Source organism: Eupeodes corollae, chromosome 1 (assembly GCF_945859685.1).
Source record: "Eupeodes corollae chromosome 1, idEupCoro1.1, whole genome shotgun sequence".
NCBI lineage: Eukaryota > Metazoa > Arthropoda > Insecta > Diptera > Syrphidae > Eupeodes > Eupeodes corollae.
This window is the reverse complement of record NC_079147.1, coordinates 284,500,937-284,522,237: the sequence shown is the minus strand read 5'-3', so window position 1 is coordinate 284,522,237 and position 21,301 is coordinate 284,500,937.

The following is a 21,301-nucleotide window of genomic DNA, read 5'->3' as shown; positions in this document are numbered from 1 at the left end:
ATGGAGATTGTATGTGCATATGAAGGTGGGTACATGTGGAAATCGATTCAACAAAAATCCATACAAATTACACAAATTCAAATTCAGGACAAATTTTTTCTCAAATCAGGATAAAACACAGCTATTCCCTCGTCTCGTCTCACCGTGATGAATTTTTATTCACGGTGTGAGGAGACCAGGAGAACCAGTGTGTGGAAAATTGTATGAGAAGCGAGTTCCTACGGGAAAGCGATTGCAATTTATCACTTCATGTGTATACGGCTTAAATAATGTCTTCTGTGTGTTTGAAAAAGAACGAGAGATAGCGAGAAAGGGAAAGAGTGAGTAACAGTTAAGTTGAGTTGAGTATTGCTGGAAGCAATTTCCGCCGTTCGAATGTCAAATTTATTTGACAAATAGTACCTACCTACTTTCCAGGATGCGAATCTTTTTTTAACTGAACTCAACTCAACTGAACATATAAATTCGACGAAGGGCCAAGACCGACGACGACAACGACGCGACTTGACGCAACAAACACACATATTCCCCCCGTTCGTTCCAAACAGCGTGGCATATGAACAGACTGTGACAGAAGTATTATCAATTTTAAATGGTTTGGGACTTGCGGGACTCCAGATCAAGACTGTGTAGAAGATGGGAATGGGTATGGGAGACGAGGGGGGGAGAGTTATCCTGTTTGTTTCCTGTCGCTGGGGGTGATGCCGGTTTTGTTGGATTTATTATGACATTTTTTCTGTTTCTTCTTTTTTAATCTCTTTTTTTTTATTTCTCTTTTACTTTTTCGTTCCATTAAGAATCCTTATTTAGCGGTAAGGGTCTTTGGAGAACGAACAAACCTTTAAGCCCAGGTTATACGGGTTGTAACTGTAGGTATACAGGAAGGTGTAGGATGTATAAGATGTTTAAGACATGTTCGTTGGTGCGTTACCTACACCTGATGGTTGCGTTGCGTATAACGGTATAAGCAGGAGTTAGAAGGCGTGTTGAGTTTTAGTGAGTGATTGATGTTTTGTTTTGTTTCATTTCATTTCAGATTCTTTTTTTTTGTTAATAATTCCTCGAGCAAAACAGAAACAAATGACAGACATTTAGAGCTTAAGTTTAATGGAAAAGGTAAAAGTAGGGGGCTTATATTCGTCTACGTTGTAAAGTAATATGTGTACATATATATGTACGTGTTATGATGGATTTAAAAATTTAAAATGTTAATCTTTTTTTTAGCATTTATTACGATTTAAAAACAATATTTATCATTAGTATGAGATAGAGTAATACGTGTGCTTTGGTTAATCGTTTTTTAAATTATTGAACTGAAAATTGTGTTTGCCGCCACATTTTATACTTACGATTTTAAAAATCTGGACTGTTTGAAGCTCTTGATCTTAAATTTTTTAATTATTCATCCAAATTCAAACATTTTAAAAACCGATTTTAGAAGTTTTAGTGTTCGATTGGCACAAATTCATAATGGAAGTTATATTTATCAGTCCGGCTTGAAGAAGCGATGTTTTAATGGTAGATATGTGCATTCAAGAGGACACAGGCGTCCACAAGTTTTTCTCAAAACCCACCTCTAGGAGAGGTGTTTCCACTAATGCACCTCTCCTTATCCAGGCGGCAGCGGACGAATTCTCGAGATGAAATCAATGGTGGCCTCTAAATATCCAGTAAGGTTGAACTACTTAGTGAACACCTTATAGGGCTTCTTCAACATATTCGGAGCTCAGGCCTATAAGGAGCGGTTTATCCGGCTCCCCATCTTTGGAATTATACTAAGGATCTGGCCCTCCAGGTTGGGGGTTGTACGTCGGGGTGACTTCCTAGCTACGTGAAAAATACCTTACAAGCCTCGGATACCCACGCAAACGAAATAAGCACCACGAACTTCGGATCTGTACGTAGAATGTTAGGTCACTTAACAGACCACATGCGGCCGAAGAATTAGCGGAGGCCCTAGAACGATATAAAGCAGACATCACCGCCATCCAGGAAATACGATGGGATGGGCCGGGCATAAATAGGATGAAAAACTGCGATATTTACTATGGTGACTGGTACCACGAAATCCAATAGTGCTTATTTGGATGCGGCTTCGTCATTGGAGCCAGACTTAGGCAAGAAGTCTTGAGCTATAGGTGCATCAATGAGCGCCTCATGACCATACGCATCAAGGCTAAATTCGGCAACATTTGCCTGATATGTGCGCACGCCCCCACAGAAGAGAAAGACGACAACACCAAGATATGTTTTTCGAGCTCTTAGACAAAACATATGATCAGTGTCCTAGCTATGATATTAAAATAGTCCTGGCTGATTTTAATGCAAAGCTAGGAAGGGAAGATATCTTTGGCAGAAGGATGGAAAAGAACTGCCTGCACGACATTACTTCCGACAACGGATTCAGGCTCATAAATTTTGCTGCGGGGCGAAACGTCATGTTAGCCAGTACCCAATTTCCACACCTCAACATCCACAAAGGAACTTGGACTTCTCCAGATCAATCTATCGTCAACCAGATTGACTATATTTCGATCGACGTAAGACACGCTTCCACATTATATATGTACGACCTTTCCGAGGAGCTAACATCGTCTCGGACCACTACCTCGTTGAAGCCAATTTAGCACTTCGGATTTCCAGACCCAAGACAAAACAGGAAGGTGCTGGGAGAAGGTACAACGTCGAACGTTTACATTCGCCAGAGATCGCCAAATCCTTTTCGGACCGAGTTACAAGTAACATCTCTCGAAGCTCTCTGCCGCCAAAAAAATGTATTGAAACCAGTGGCAACATTGCCAAGATGCAATCAGAGAAGCCGCCTCTGATGTGCTGGGTTTCAAACAGCCACCAACAAGGAACCCCTGGTTTGATGAGGAATGTCGGCGGGCAAATGCAGAAAAACAACAGGCACGCAAAGCGGCACTGCATAAAAGCACGAGAGCTATACTCATGAGCTCTATGAGCAGAAGAGGCGAGAGGAACGCCGACATCTCAGAAGGAAAAAGAGGGCATGAGAAGCGTGCGGTCGAAGATGTTGAGAGGTTAAAAAGCAGGAATGAAGTTCGAAAGTTTTATAAACAGGTGAAACGAAATTCACAGGTACATAAACCTAGAACCAAAGGCTGCAAAGACGGGAGTAGAAACATCATAATGGAACCGCAGTCAATTCTGAGGATATGGAAGGACCACTTCTGCAGACTGTATTACGGCGACGACGAACTGAATTCCGCTGCCAGGCAGGATGATCCATTCAACATAGACGATGAAAGCCAACAATCCCGTCCTCCCGACTTAGACGAAGTAAAGATTGCCATATCTAAGCTGAAGTCTAGAAGCATGCACCAACTTATCTGTAAGATATGGTCGGAAGAAAGCATGCCCGATGAATGGATTCTCAGTACTGTTTGTCCGATCCTGAAAAAAGGAGACCCTCTAAACTGCACCAAATATAGAGGAATAAGTCTACTTAACATAGCCTATAAGATCTTCTCTGCCGTATAATGTGAACGTCTAAAGCCCATCGTCAACAACCTGATAGGTCCTTATCAGTCTAGTTTTAGACCAGAAAAGTATACAGCTGATCAAATATTCACATTACGACATATCCTGGAAACAACCCAAGAACACCAAATCGACATCCACCATCTTTTCATCGATTTTAAGGCCGCTTATGCAGATTTCTATACCTACCGGATCTTTTTGGGAGGATAGGACATTCTTAGAGGATGAGTCAATTCACTTTTACACAGATGGCTCAAAAACCAAAGAAGGGGTTGGTGGTGGTGTGTACTATGAACGACTGAAATTAAGACTCTCATTCCGCCTTCCCAATCATTGTAGCGTGTTCCAGGCGGAACTTTTGGTGATTAAGGAAGTCTTGTCTTGGCTCAAGAAAACGTGATATCAACATCTGATATCCGTATTTTCTCCGACAGCCAGGCCGCTATCAAATCTCTGGACTCTGTCTCTACAAACTCTATAACAGTCCATAACTGTCGATCATCTCTAATGGAGATGTCGCAACAGTTTAATATTCACCTTTGCTGGGTGCCGGGCCATAGAGACATTCCAGGTAACTGTAAGGCAGATGAACTCGCCAGGAACGGTACAGTACAGCCCATCCTACCACGTCTCGCAAGTACTGGCATACCTTACTTGTAAACTGCTACTAATGAAAGACGCTGCGAGGAGGGCAGGCACCAGGTGGAACAACATCACCACGTGTCAAGCCACAAAAAACATCTGGTCAACACTGGATTTAAAACGTTCAAGGTGCTTGCTCTCTCTAAGCAGATCGCATGTAAGCTCGATAATAGGTGTCATAACCAGACACTGTCTAATAGGAAAGCACGCCACGAGACTAGGCGTATTCTCAAATGACTTTTGCAGAAGCTGTATGGACGAGGGACAGGAAGAAACGGTTCTTCATCTTCTCTGCACATGCCCTGCTCTAGCTCGAAAACGCAAGAATTACCTAGGAGAATTCTTCTTTAACGATCTAAACTATCTAAATCATATCAGTATAATCAGCCTCTCACGTTTCGTAAGGGACTCTAACTGGTTCCATTGAGCTTAGGAGGATGCCTCAAGATTCATGTGGTATCACAATGGGCCATTAAACTGGCCTAAGTGCGTCCGTTTCCATCTTGGACAGCCACTATAACCTAACCTAACCTAACCTAAGGCCGCATATGACAGCATCTACATTGACGAGCTGTATAGAGACATGTCTAGTTTTGACATTCCTGCCAAACTCGTCGTCATAAAGGTTTGAAATAACTTAACAGAAAAGGTTTTAGACAAGGTGATGCGCTGTCATGTGATTTTTTAACATCGTACTTGAAAGAATAGTGCAGAGCTCGCACGTCAACACTAGAGGCACTATCTTTCAAAAGTCGGTCCAATAACTAGCATATGCTGATGACATTGACATAATCGGAAGAACTCGGCGTGAAGTTTCTTTGTGAGTATTGAGGCAGATGCGGCAAAAATGGGTTTAACGGTTAATGAGGGCAAAACAAAGTACATGCTGTCGTCAAGAAAGGATATACAACACCGACGTCTTTGTCAAAACGTTACTATCGACAGATGTAACTTTGCGGTAGTCAAGGACTTCGTCTACCTGTGCTTCGCTGTAAACGCAGAAAACAGCACCAGCACTGAGATCAAACGCAGAATAAGTCTTGCTGACCGCTGTTTCTTTGGACTAAGAAAGCAATTGAGTGCTAAAATCCTCTCTCGAGGAACAAAAGTGTTGCTATATAAGACCCTTATCATCCCCGTCCTTCTATCCGGTGCAGAAGCATGGACAATGACAAAAGCGGATGAAAGCACCTTGGGTCGGTTCGAGAGAAAAGTTCTTCGTGTGATCTACGGTCCCGTATGCATCGAAGGGGAGTGGAGGAGAAGATGGAACGACGAGCTTTACGGGCTGTACAGCGATGTAGACTTAGCCAGAAGGGTAAAAGTCCAACGACTAAGGTGGCTGGGTCACGTAGAGCGCAGGGAAACCAATGCTCCGGCCCGGAAAGTCTTCGAATGCACACCCACAGGACAGCGCAGTAGAGGAAGACCGCGGATCAGGTGGCGTGCACAAGTGGAAAGTGACCTCACCCAATTTTAAGCGCAAAACTGGAGACATTTATCTAGAGACCGAGTGAGATGGAGAAGTTTGTTGGTTGAGGCCCTAGTTCACACAGGACTGTAGCGCCACCTTAAGTAAGCAAGTAAGTCCTGTCTCAGTTTTAACTTTTATGCTAATCAGTACTACATCAGATTTATGAAAGTCGTCAACCAAAGTGCATATCAAGCTATTTTTTACGGCAAGCAAAAGTCCACCTTTTACAGTGCTGATGTCATTTAAGCAATGTCTATCACGTCTGTACACTTGATAATTCGAATCGAAGAGTTCCGTATCGAAGAATGTATGAATAGCTTTCTGCATTTATTTTTTGAAACAGTTTAAATGTTATAATAATGCTTCAACTAAATGCTCTGCAGTTTACCCTTTATTTCAATTTTGTTTATTCTGTGAAGTGCAGATATTCGTTTCTTAGCCGTACATCTCGAATGTGGAATGCCTTACCATACTCTGGTTTTCCCTGTCATTTCAGTTTTTAAGAATTCAAAACTAGTGTACACCGAAATCTTCTTGGCATTCTTTCCAAAAATATGCTACTGAAAAAGTTTTGCAGAAAAAACAGCTCAAATGGCAATCTATTACAAAACATAATTAATTTTAAAATCACCAGTAGTCCCATTTTTTATAATTTACAGGCCCGAATTCTTCAAAAGAATAACGTTTCCATAAAATTTTCCTCTGTCAGCTTTATGAATTTATTTTTCTTAAAATGTAATTGAAAATCAAATGAAAATTTCCCAAAAGATTGAAATGAACAAAATCCTTTTGAGTTCTAGAAGACAAGAGGGCTGAATTTTCAAATCAAATGCAAAATTCCAATAATTTAATACATATTGTTTTAGAATACACCAAAGTCCAAGAAATTTATTTCAAAATTGTTCGTTTGATTTTGGTGTATTAAAAATCTTCATTTACAAGAAATCTTAATTTTCCAAAAAACCTTTATCATATTGTTTCAAACTTAAAGATTCAAAGAAAGAAAAACACCCGCACTCAATTTAAAAAGTTTTAATTTTTGTGTATTCTTTAAAGATTTTGGTTATGTTGCTCCTGGCGGCTGGGCTACATGAATAGAGCTATAGAGCTATACAACACGTGCCCTCAAAAATTGTAGAATTTATGATTCTACTATGGTTCTTCGGCCTCATTTGGCAAAATTCAATCCACCATTCTTGTATAGTATCACTCCACTGGGACTCGCTCAACTCCAGTTAAATATAATATCTGTTCTGGTTCTGATTCTGGAATAAGATGCAGGTTCGGCCCAGCATCATAGTCTCTTATATTCTCAAAAAAACAAAAAAATCAAGACTTACGAAATTAATTTTTCTTAGCATTTATGTTTTAGGATATAGCCCCCGCAGGGTTAAGAATAAAAAGTTGCTATTATTATTATATATATATAATTTTTTCTCTCTTCTTGATTCTCAACCATTGGATTCGTAGTCTTAGTCTTTTTGCTAAGAAGTAATTACCATCTGAAGGCTGAATGGGCGGTTTCAGAAAGGAGATGAATAAGTAGAACGATCTTATGGAAGTAGAGGACTTTTCGTATCAAGCAGAAAGAATCTACACAATAATGGAAAAGACGAGCGATGAAATTAAGACCAAGAAGAAAAAAGAAAACAGAAAAACATCACCGACCCACAAAAGAAATGGAAAACATAAAACAATTCGTTTTTCTTATTCTTCAAGGAAAAAGGTTTCATCTTCATATTATTATTTTTTCCAGGTTGGGGCATACCGAACGGGTAGGTACAAATATCCATACACACAGAAGGGGGAGGTCTTCTTGGGAGCGGCAGTTGGGCGTGAGAAATAATAACAATAAAAGATAGAAATACAGAAAAAAAATGTACACAAACATTTCTATACCTAGGTTTGTGTCCTACCAATGATGGCTGGATGCTCTATTCCTACCTAGGTACTCCTGCGTTTGGTCCTTTATTCTTGAACTGGTACTGAACTGCCATAAAGTTTTCCTCAATGGTTATGGTAACATGGTTATTATTATTGTTATGGCAAACAAAGCAGTTTAAACCAAACCCTATGTCGAATCCAAACGAGCGACGACTACTCCTGGACACAAAAGGTGGTCGTGGTGGTACCAACAAAGCACAAGGATCTTCAGGATTTTGTTATCCTGTATTCCTGATGGTGCGGCGCACGGCGGCGGTGCTTTCTTTTTCTGCAATTGATTAAGTCTAAGGGAAAACGGGGAACAATTAGTTATGAACTATAGAGTACACATAGCAGCTAGCTGCTCGATGTAGCCTAAGGCGATAGAGCTTCTTCTTTTTTTCGTTCAAAGTTGGTATAGAGGACGAAGATTGGTTTGGTTAAAAGTAAAGTAAGATGGATACAAAAAATGTTCTCAGCGCAATTTGTAAGCGAAAGAATAAGTTGGCATCATCTCCTCTGTTCCTTTTGTATACTTTACCTATAGTCTATGGAAGAGCTAGAATAGAAGGCTTTTCTGGTTCTTTTTGTCTTGTTTTGAATTTTTCTGTTTTCCAGTTTTTTTTTCTTTGAGATAATTATTTCAATTTTTTGAAAAGAAAGCGTAGTAAATTGGAAGAAAACAAACAACCGCACATCTGCTTTGGAGAATAATGCCTTAAGGGCTTAAATGACTAACGAGGATAGTATCTGTAGTAGAGTTTAGTTTGCTTGTTATGTTCTTTTGATATTTTTAGTACGTTCATTGTCCTGCAAAAAGTGAAAAACAACTTTAATAACAAGATTTTGATGAAGTACTTTTTTGTTCTCTTCATGTTTTTAACGAAAACAACATTTTTTTACAGCGATCATAAAATTCAAATCATATATTTTACACTTCAAATTTATATGAATATGTACTTGGGGTGCCAGAAGGTTCCAATTTATCACCTGATCTTTTAGAAATCTCAGTCTCTTGTATGAAGTTCAAAAAAGAACTATGAATGAATCTGAATGTCAGTTAAAACTGTATTAGAAACAAAAACCAAAATTAAAGTTTTGTATTTACAACAAAAAAAAAAACGAACTAGTCATGTATATTCGGGCTCAGGTTATAATATCAAAAATTTGTTCAGCCGCTCCCTTACCCTTGTTTGAACTGTCACTTGTTTATATCGCTGTGTATTTTTTTATTTCAGGATATTCAAAAATTGGTCACAAAGTTCAAACATTTATTATTTTGAATTTGGGTTTTAAGAAGTAGAACTTGGGCTTTGTGATATTCATTTTGGGCATTACGACAATTATGATTTCTTTCGTTTCTTATGTCTCATCACCCAAAAACACATAACCCAAATCAAAAAATGACAAAAAGCCCAAAATCAACTTTTAATGTCGCAACGCAATAATTTAGAAATTTCAAAACACCCATCATTTTGATCATTTTGTATTTAGCAAAGGTTTTTTGGTGGTTGGGCTTTGAGACTTTTATAAACAGTAGGTATGCTGTGTCAGATTGCCCAAATGTTTAAACATATGACATCTTTTATGACATGTGTCAATGTGAAATTTAGGTGTTATGATATTTTAAAATTAATTTGGGCAATATGAAATTGATTTGAGCTTTGTGGCATTTTCTTCTGAAAAGTTTTTTGCGGTATGATGCGGTTTTAGGCGAAAAAACCTAACGCCATTTTACTTTTGCAAATAGTGCTCCGAAATTTGGGCAAGATTCAAATTAGATAACTTACTTACTTACTTAGTTCCTCAGACCTGTTAAGTCCGTTGGGGACCCTTTAAGGTGTATTGGGCTTCTACTAAGCCTACGCGCCATCGTGTACTGTTTCCGGAGATGTGTTTCAGCTCCCTCCAACTCTTGCCTAGTGACGCTGATTCTACTTCCACTAATCTGCGCCATGTGCTTCTCGGTCGTCCATCTCTTCTTCCTTCTTGTGTGAGCGGATTCCACTGCATTGCTTGGCCTGCAATGCAGTCGTTACCTTCTCCAAGCGTATGTCCAATCCATTGCCATTGCTTCGTAACATATAGGTGCATAACCTGTCTTTCTACGAAGGACCTTATTTGAAATACGGTTTGGTCAGAAAATCCTTAGGATATTACGAAGACATCTATTTACAAAGGTCTGTACCTTTCCTGTTATGGCTGAAGTAACCTGCCAAGTGCTGCACCCATAAAGAAGCACAGATTCGGCATTTGTGCGAAACAGCCGTAGCTTTGTTCTTAAGCTGAAAGAGTTATTCCTCCAAATTTTTGACAGCATACCGAAAGCCCTAAACTGCTGCAAGGCAGATATTACAGCCATCCAAGAAGTGCGATGGGATGGACCGGGCAACGCAAACTAAAAGAGTGCGATATCTACTACGGCGACTGCTACCGAGAACAAAGACAGCGTTTTTTTGGGTGTGGATTTGTTGTTGGAACTAGGCTCAGGCAAAAAGTCTTGAGTTTCAACAGTGTGAGCGAGCGCATCCCGACAATCCGCATCAAGGCTAAATTCACCAACATAAGCCTAACATGCGCGCATGCCCCAACAGAGGAGAAAGATGAAGACACCTAAGACCAACTACAGAGGCACCAGTCTCCTTAACATTGCGTTTAAGATCCTCTCTGCCGTATCATGTGAACGTCTGAAGCCATTCGTCAACAACCTGATTGGTCCTTATCAGTGTGGCTTCAGACCAGGAAAGTCCACTATCAACCAAATATTCACACTACGGCAGATCTTGGAAAAAACCCAGGAGCTTCAAATCGATACCCACCATTGCTTTATCGATTTTAAATATAGATAGGGAAGAGCTCTACCGAGCAATGTCTAGTTTTGGCATCCCTGTCAAACTTATCCGTTTGTGCAGAATGACGATGGAGAATGCACGCTGCTCTATCAAGGTCGGAAAAGATCTTACCGATGCATTTGATGTCAAACAAGGTTTTAGACAAGGCGATGCACTGTCATGCGACTTCTTCAACATCGTTCTGGAAAGAATTGTGCAAAACTCAACTGTCAACACTAGAGGCTCAATCTTCCAAAGATCCATCCAATTACTCGGATACGCAGATGATATTGACATAATTGGAAGATCAAAGCGTGATGTCAGTGGAGCGTTTTTGAGCATTGCGACGGAAGCAAAGAAGATGGGTTTAGTGGTCAATGAGGGCAAGACCAAGTATATGCTGTCATCAAAAAAGGACACTGAACGACGACGTCTTGGACAAAACGTCACCATGGACAGCTATAACTTTGAGGTAGTTAAGGATTTTGTTTACCTAGTCACCGCTATTAACACAGACAACGACACCAGCGCTGAAATCAAACTAAGAATAACTCTTGCAAATCGCTGCTTCTTTGGACTTAGAAGGCAATTGAGAAGTAAAGTCCTCTCTCGAGCATCTAAATTCACCATCTATAAGACACTCTTCATCCCGGTTCTCATTTATGGCGCTGAGGCCTGGACCCTGTCAAAGAAAGATGAGAGCGTCTTAGGATGTTTCGAGAGAAAAATTCTTCGGGTGATTTTTGGTCCCGTACATAGATGGAGAATGGAGGAGCAGATATAACGACGAACTGTACGGGATGTACAGCGACACCGACCTAGTTAGCAGAATTAAAGTCCAACGGGTTAGATGGCTAGGCTATGAAGAGCGGATGGACATCAACGCTCCAGCCCGGAAGGTCTTCGAATCCAATCCCGAGGGACGGCGCAGTAGAGGAAGACCGCGACTCAGGTGGCGCACCCAGGTGGGAGAGGACCTCAACCAACTTGGCGTGCGAAACTGGAGACAGCTAGCTAGGGACCGAGCTGGCTGGAGACGCATGTTGGTTGAGTTCTAGGTCCGCCCCGGACTGTAGCGCCACCTTAAGGAAGTAAGTATACCGAAAGCCACTTTTGCTTTGCCGATGTGTCAGATGACATCTTGTTCGGTTCCGTCTTCGATGGAAACGATACTTCCAATGTATTGAAAGCTCTCAACTTTTTCCACCGGTTGCGAGAAAATATTTATTTGACAGGATGTAGTAGATTGCATTTGAAGAAGCTAAATACGATGATCAGAAGGATCATCCCAAAGAAAGCCTTTTAAGGTAAAGAGAATGGAATTATGTTGAATTGATTCAATACTTTTTCTATGAATTTCGTAAAAGAAAAGGGATTCCATACCTGCGAATCATATTCAAGATGAGGACGAACATGACAATCATACAAAGAAAGAGTAACAAAGGGATCGTTGATCCCCTTTGCCCATAGTTTTTTTTAAAACCAAGCATAGAACTTGCTTTATTAACAATATAAAAATGTGATATAAAATAGTCAAATACGCTACTGATTAGTTTTTTTTTGTAAAAGTTATCGTTTGGTATTTTAAAGGGTTGAATGCAAGGCTATTTTTCTAACACACAAATGTTAAACTATCAATGTCGGCTTGTGAAATAATATGATCATGGGTGGACTTTATCGTTTAAGAAATCTTCATTTCGTCAGCAAAAATGAGAATTTCAATTGGGCGTAGACATGACGTTACATCGTTAAAAGACAAGATAAACAAAAAAGGGCCAAGATGTCGTCCCTGAGGAACACCAGATTGAGCCACAAAATGTTCTGAATGACAATTTGTAAATTTTACCTCATAGAATCTGTTTTCAAGGTATGATTTGATTAAAAGCTAAGAAAAATGGTGGAAATCCAAGAGTCTTTGATTTAAATAAAATAATTCCGTGGATAAGTTGGTGAAACGCTTTAGAGAAGTCAGTGTATATACAGTCAACTTCATAACCTTGTTCTAAAGCGTTTGAACATATGTTTGAGAATGTAAGGAGATTTGTAACTGTTGATCTTTTTTTCACAAAATCATGTTTCTGTTCGCAAATGAGATTTTTACTAGAAATGCTACACTTTCACAAACAACTTGTTAAAATACTTCAGGAATGCAAAAAAGCTTTGCAATGGGCCTGTAGTTTGTTATATCCGCCTTCTGACATTTCTTGAAAATTGGTGTTAGAAATTACTTATTCCATATGCTGAGAAATTTGCCTGTTTAGTGTTTTTAGAGAATGTTTGAATATGAACGTTAGGTGTTTAACTAAAGCATTTCTACACTTTTTTAATACTATCGGAGGAATACCATCGGGACCGGCTAAGCCTCATTCAACACGAACAAAAGATCAAGGACCGTGCTCTGTAGCACATATGTAGATGTGAGTACAGCTAGATTGCGAAAAGAAGTGAAGATTATGGAAATATACTTCATCAACTTCTTCAGGGCTATTAACAAATGGCTGTTAAGTTAATTGGAATGCCATATGATTATTTCTTTAAGTTTACAAGTTCTCAACATTTTTTTGGATTTTTTTTTTAAAGAGGTGCCCTGCCCATAATGTAAGTGATATATATCATTAGTAGTAATTGCTGATCTAGATTCTATTACAAGAGTGCAAATAGCGTCAAAAGAAAATACTAAATCGAGAAATTAATTTTTGGGTTCTAAATACAGCTCGTTTGCTGTAAGTCAGTAGAAAGGATTTTATCAAGAAAAGATAGAGAGAGGTTTCAAGGCAAGATTCTTCTTCAGATGTAATCCAGTCAATGTGCGATAAATTAAGATCACCTAGAAGTAAAATATTGGTATCAGAGCAGGACACACTGATAAGAAAGTCTAATTCCAAGGAGAGTTCGCTATAAACAGACTCTAAATTCTTTGAGAAATATAATTGTTGAAAATTAAAATAGTCTTAGTCCTTACACAGACCAGTTAAATTGGTGGAATGAAAAAGATACAAAAGAAGAGAAATGTGTATTTTTTACCGCTATAAGAACGACTTCACCTAAATCCTTTACATTACCAACATGATCATTTCTATAAACTTTGAACTTAGGTACACAAGATATGCTCTTGGTAGATAGATACTAAGTGAGAAGTTAAACTAAGCCACTTACCGAATCTCACTGAATCGATAGGATACCTTGAATCAGAGGTGAAAACCTTTGAAACTTTTATAAGTAAAGCTTTTAGAGTCTTTTGCCCAGTTAAATATAGCCGTAACACCCTTCCTTCTTGATGGAATGAAGAACTGTCCCGTCTAAGGGAAATGACGAGGACAATTTTCAATATCTGCCACAAACATAAGTTTTACCAACCCTATAAAGACTCTCTTAAAATTTACAAGCAAGTCCTGTCATCAGCCAAAAGACAAGGCTGGAGAGAATCGTCAATCAATCGAAGACATAAAGGCCTCCGCAAGGCGCAGCAAAGTTTTATCGAAGGAACATTGTAATCCTTCATTTCCAAAAACGCCTGATGGAACCTGGACAGGCTCGCCAGCCGAATCTCTTGAGCTACTGATGAAGACGCACTTTCCGGGTTCCGAGAGTGATAACCCCGAATCGCTTGAAACCACAGAGCTAAACATAGCTCATGTGGAGCCAGTCAATTCCGTTATAACCAGAGAAAATATTTTGTGGGCCGTCAATACTTTGTCTCCATATAAATCCCCAGGCATGGATGGCATACTGCCAGTTATGCTTCAAAAGTTGCATGATGTGGCAGCTCCATGGCTGGAACAAATTTTCAAAGGATGCCTTCTTCTCAAACATGTGCCCATGTCGTGGAGACAGGGCAAAGTAGTTTTTATCCCAAAAGTGGGTAGACGAGGTCACGAATCCGCGAAGAATTTCAGACCAATAAGCTTAACATCTTTTCTGCTTAAAACCTTGGAGCGCATTCTTGATTACCATATTAGAGAAATCCTAGTTGGACGGCCTCTCGAAAGCTCTCAGCATGCTTATCTTAAGGGCAAATCTACGGAGACTGCCCTTCATGAGGTGCTTTTAACAACGTCCTTACAGAATCCATAGAAGAATCGCTCGTTAGGTACGGTGTAGAAGACTTCATTCGAGAATGGATTATTTCCATGCTCAGTGGTAGGAAGATTCGAGCCTCTCTAGGCAATACAATCGCAACAAAACACGTGAGTAGGGGAACACCCCAGCGAGGCAGGCTTCTGGTCATGGATACAATTCTCGTAAATTAGAGAGATTTGGAGTGAAGGCGGTAGCCTATGCGGATGAATTGGTGCTATCGGTGTCAGGAAAGTAAACCTTTGTGATTAGTGAAATTACGGAGTCAGCTTTGAAGAAAGCTAGCAACTGGGCCACGAGTTTTGGACTAGGAGTTAACCAAAGTAAAACTGAACTGTTGCTCTTTACCACCAAAACTAAAGTACCGCCCTTCACGCTACCTCGACTCAACGGTCTAATCAGATCATTGTCTTCCAGTGCAAAATATTTTGGAGTTATACTCGACCCTAAACTAAACTGGAAACTAAATATTGAAGTACGGGTTAAGAAGCCCTGTGTTGCCTTCTACGCCTGCAGCAAAACTTTCGGCAAAAGTGGGGACTTCAGTCGAAGATGATTTTATGGACGTACACAGCCGTAGTACGCCCAATCTTAACATATGGTTCGATTTTGTGGTGGCCTGCTCTTAGCAAAGCTTATAATATTAATAAGCTAAAGAAGGTTCAGAGAACAGCTTGCGTGGGCACCACAGGGGCCAGGCGTACTTGCCCAACGGACGCCTTTAACGTTATTTTGGATCTTCTACCAATCGACCTTTTTATTAAATACATAGTTTCCTGCTGCGCTATTAGGCTGAAGGAATCAAACAGCTGGTTGTCAAAACCTTATGGTCACAGCAACACAACGAAATTGATTCCCTCAGATATTATCTCGGTAGACACTAACTACTGCACTCCTACTTTGAACCCTAGTAAAGGTTTTAAGGTTATTTTCCAATCGAGAGAAGATTGGGAGGATGTCATCGTGTCGATAGGTTTCGACACAACCATCTTTACTGACGGCTCAAAGATGGAGTGCGGAGTTGGTTTTGGGATCTTTTCTGAGTCCCTAAATGTAGCCAAATAATTTAGGCTTCCTGACTTTTCTAGCGTTTTTCAGGCTGAACTGCTGGCAATAAGGGAGGCATATAAGATACTTAAACAAAACCCAAACAAAAACCGCAATGGGCTATCTTTACAGACAGTCAGGCAGCTGTCAAAGCCATTAACTCGGCCATATCCTCATCTAAATTGGTCCAGCAATGTCGCGATGAGCTTGCGAACCTGAATATTAACCTCGGTGTTACCCTGATCTGGGTTCCGGGCAATAGTGGTATCATGGGAAATTAACGGGCTGACGAGCTAGCCAGGCAAGGATCGGCCCTTCATAGCTCACTTGCGGAAATGGTTAACATTCCTCTTGGTGCTATGAAGAGTAAAATCTTTTCTATCTACCAAACTGAATCAAACCGAAGGTGGTGCAATTTACCCAACTGCATTATATCTAGGAAGATATGGCCATTGGCCACCTATAACAAAACCCGTACAAACGATCTTCTATGCGGCCAAGGCAAGACAAAGCCAGGACTGTTGCGGTTTGTACCGGACATTGGCCTATAGGAGTTCATGCAGAGAAGTTGGGTATTTCTTACAACACCTTTTGCCGTAGCTGTGGTGATCAAAGAGAAAGTGAAACCATAATCCATTTCCTCTGTAAATGTCCTGCTTTGGCAAACACCAGAATGAAATGCTTTGGAAATATTCAGAAATTCAAAACCCATTTGCACCCATAACTCTTTTCAACCCTTCTCTTAATCACCTAGTGCTCACACTAGTGTTCATAAAGTGTGTAAATAAAAAACAAAATGGACAAGTTTCTTGCAACATTTGGTTTATAAGGGCAAATATATCAAATGGTGGATTGCTTGATTTTGTGAAAGAAAATATGTGTAACGTCTTGAATAGTTTGATAAGAATTTCAGATGTGCGTTATTAAGGGCATATCAATGGGAAGTTGATCCTTTAGGCCCACATCACAGCTTTTTTTGTTGCATTATAGACTTCTACAACGCAAAAGGCTTTAAACTCATTTTAAATGATTTTGGAATACGTTATTATTAGAACGACCCAAGCTGTTAATAGTTAATCTATGATAATTCTAACATTTATTTTCATAAAATGTCTGCCTAATTTGTTATCAATTTGATATTATTTCAGCCTAACTTTTGTGTGTTTGACAAATAAGATCCTTTTTGAATGTCTTTTTCATCAATATTTAGGTTATCTCTACTGTTTTTAAGTTCTAAAACCCCAATTGCCAAAACTCTGAAAATAATAATACAACTACGTATGACTTTCTACTCCGAACAATTGCCTAAATATTGCTTAAGGTATTCTGCGTTGCACCCTATTTCAAGAACATGCAGAAGAAAACAATTTTCAGGATAATTGAAAATAAACAAAATGTGGGTGTATCATCTATAAAAAGGATATCTAGACATCTATGAATGTAGGTTTTTAAAAGAAAATGAAAAGTCAATCATTTGCATGCTACAGTAACACAAATTTCAATATGCACTTACGAACCATCATCCTTTTGGCTTTTGTATTATTAATCCTTGATCTGCGTGCTTTGGGTGTATCCTGTCGTATATGTATATTTCTCTCTCATTTTTAAATGCAAATATAAGAATAATATAACGGTATGTATGAACAAATGTAGATTATAAAACATAAAGACAGTATAAAATGTTCTTCCTTTGAATTGCAATCTTGATTTTTGACATGCAACTGTTCTTGAAAGGTCCTTTTTATTACAAAAACAAAAAAAATATTTTACTCTTCCTGGGAATATACAAAAATGTATGAACATATTGATGTTCCATTAAATGAATCTATAGGGTGTTCCCTTTTTTCATTACACTTAAGTCGAAGAGGACGAAATCAGAGTTTTGTAGAAGACAAAGGCGTGTAGCTTGTTTTATTTTTCACTGGAATTTGTATGATTTAAGTTATTGAGGTGCAGCACATGAGAAAGATAAATTAAATTGAAATAAGCTTTGTTTTAGGTTTTATTCATGGGAATTTCTAAGTTCTAAGAATTCCAAAAAGGTCAAACCCTGTATCTATATTTTCCTGAACATAAGACATCATGACTCAGTTTTAAAATCTTAATCCGATTTTTAAAGTTCACATAAATGTAAGTACGAAAGATGTATGTGGAAGAGTAAGTCCCAATCAGAACGTCACATTTTTGTCTGAATTTCATTTCAATGTGGATTAGAAAATAGGTATGCAGGTATAGAGTAACTATACTAGACAAGCTTTTTGTAATAGAATTCTGGAGAAAGGAGATGTTTCTATTTTGATAAATCATTTTTTGAGTAGGGAGAGAAGTGTAGTAAATAAAATGGGATGAATTTATTATTAAAACGTCTCTGTTCTTCGGAAATTATCAACTTGTTCTATTTGAACCTTTTGCACCAAGGGTCATAGAAAGATACTCGTTCAAGAAAAACACTTACAAAAGACAGATATGCATCAGGTTAATCGAAAGTTTAAGCTTGAAAATAATTACTATTTCAATATTTCTTGATCTTAGTCGTTATTATAAGTTGATTTCTGATTTTAGATAAAACACATATTGACAGACACCAGGAACCCCTAAAAGATTATAAAAAGGATTCAGAATTTTGAAAACTATCGCAATGTTGGACAGTACTATACAAAAAATTTGATTTTAAAGCTGTTTTTGGAACACAAAAATAAAATTGTTATGAGTTGATATGTGCATATCTGGCATTTGTATCTTGATGGCTGTGTTCGTTGTGCATTTGGAATCATGTGTTTTCCATTGGTGAAGAAATCAATCTGTTACTGTTGATATAATTTAGTTTTATTAATGAAAATTGACTAACTAGGCTTATTTTGCAAGAGAAAACAATAGAACAGATAAATACGTTTTGCTATGTTTCCACCAAAAGTTTATCTCAGTTTAAATTAAGTAAATCTTTTTGCTGTTCCCACCACACAAGAAGATTTAAAAATGATAAAGTTTGACAGCACTTTCCAAAATGCAAATAAAACAACTCCTCCACACAGGTTTTTCTTTACAAATTTTGACTCGATTCCGGTCGGGAAATCAAGCTCATTTCAACTCGATTCAGGTATACAAAGAATTGAGGAGTGCTTCAAGTTCGCTTCAACACCACATGTTAATGTAGTAGTCTACGAACAAATCCCCTTCTTGAAGTTTTTATTTTATGTCAAATTGTTTGGTTAAAATTTTGAAATCGTCTATTACCTTACACAGACGTATTTTCTTGATTTTGATTGTCAACTCTTAAAAGATCAGCTTACTCGATTTCACCCCTGGTCTGAATTTCGGTATTTTTTTTATCACGACTAAGTTGCATACTTACTTACTAACTTAAGGTGGCGCTACAGTCCTGTGTGAACTAGGGCCTCACCCAACAAACTTCTCCATCTAGTAATTAGCTAGATGTCTCCAGTTTCACGCTCCAAGATGGGTGAAGTCACCTTCCACTTGTACCCGCCACCTGATCCGCGGTCTTCCTCTACTGCGCTGTCCTGTGGGTGTGGATTCGAAGACTTTCCGGGCCGGAGCATTGGTCAGAGGCGGCTCTACGCGACCCAGCTCTACGTGACCCAGCCATCTTAGTCGGTGGACTTTTACCCTTCTGGCTAAGTCTACGTCGCTGTACAGCCCGTACAGCTCGTCGTTCCATATTCTCTTCCAGTTCCCTTGGATGCATACGGGACCGTAGATCACACTAAAAACTTTTCTCTAGAAACGACCCAAATTGCTTTCATCCGCTTTTGTCATAGTCCATGCTTCTGCACCGTATAGCAGGACGGGGATGATAAGGGTCTTATATTGCGACACCTTGGTCCCTGTCGAGAGAGGACTTTACCACTCAATTGCTTTGTTAGCCCAAAGAAACAGCGGTTAGCAAGAGTTATTTTGCGTTTGATCTCAGCGCTGGTGTTGTTTTCTGCGTTTACAGCGGAGCCTAAGTAGACGAAGTCCTTGACTACCTCAAAGTTACGTCTATCGATGATGACGTTTTGAACAAGACTTCAATGTTTTATGTCCTTTCTTGATGACTGCATGTACTTTGTTTTGCTCTCATTAACCGTTAAACCCATTGTTGGAGCTCAAATCATCATAAATTACTTTATTTTTGAATTAAATTTTGAATAATTAACTTACTCTTAAATTGAATAAATTCTACTACTTTTATTACATTTATTTTTGAATTTGGCGCTTCATTTATACCATTCGCCATAATAACTTATTGTTGAATTCGCCTTAAAAATGTTACTTAAAAATAACATAATTTCTCTCTCTAAAAATCTGCAATAAAATGTATGTATAAATAGAAGCTTTCAACTTTAATAAAATCTCTTTTCTTGTTCAAAAACCCTTAGGGGAAAAATCGCGGGATTTTCATTTCGTCGTTCGCTACAAGTTTATAGTTTCGCTTTTATAGTATATCGGCTATAATATAGTAATTTAAAAGTTATAGGATCTAAAGTAATTTCGCTTAATTTATCTCAACCAGGATCTACCTATCTTTTTCATAGAAAAGACAAAATAGAGTTCCCAGGTTGACGGTCAAGGTTGTTTGATCGTACATTTTTGGCGCCCAAACGTGTTTAAAGTGGTAATCCACATAAATTCCTATACAAAATTTAAAAAGAAATAAATTCTGTGTGAAAACTTATATATATCTTGCACTAAAAGTGACTATAAAAACTATAAACTTAATCAAAAAACTATAAATTAGTGCATTAAAAGTGAAAATTTCATCGGTTACGTCGCGCTATCGGTTTCGTGTCGCGAGTGCATGGTGTTGGTGCTAAAATCCAGGAGAAGGGAGAACAAAATCCAAGGAGAAAACTCTCATCAATCATCCCAGAAGAAGACGAACCAGCAGGTTAAAAAGCCAGAGAAAATTGTGGGAAATAAGTATAAAAATTCCCACCCAGGTATGTCCGGTCTGAATTTTATTCAAATGTGCGTTGTTCCAGCATCATAATTCATAATTTTAAAGCTAATTACAACATAAAAGCTAAATACAAAAAAAAAAAAAAAACGCACATTCGACATACAAAAAAGACCATTAACTTGCTATTACCTAAATCTTCAAATGTACATTATATATATATCTAAACTATATACATACATAAAATATATTCTAACTATATTTAAATAAAACTATGAACAACATATCCTGCTTTATAAATAAATTTCATAAATAAATATTTAAATATAAAACTACATAAACTAAATAACATATATCGAACATAAATTCATTCGCTAACCATAATCAGCATCCGCATAATTTATGGTGCTTTCATCACGTAAAAATTGATAAAATCCACAAAAGTGTAATTACGATCCACTTTTGGGCGAAACACACACACACATTCACACAATATTAAAAAGCTTTCGTTTCCAACATATTTTCGAAAACTAACCCATTGACGCACTCACCACACCATTGCATAATATCGTTTCGCTCTATTCGCTCGTTCTCTCGTTACTTACAATCCACAAATAGGATCCATAGTATACACACCTGATTTCGATTTCAGTGCACAGATCAACATTTCGGCACACAACATCATTGATTTCATTTATCGCTTTGCTCTATTCGCTCGTACTCTCTTATCGTAGCCACATAACATCTCCATGGTATACACACCTGATTCGATTTCAACTTGATATCAGTGCATCGATCTTCATTTCGCCAATACATCATCACCCAGGTCGTCAACGTTGTCATCATCGTCATCATCGCCATCATCGTCGTCGTCGGGGGAGATTTTTGCTTCATGATCAATTC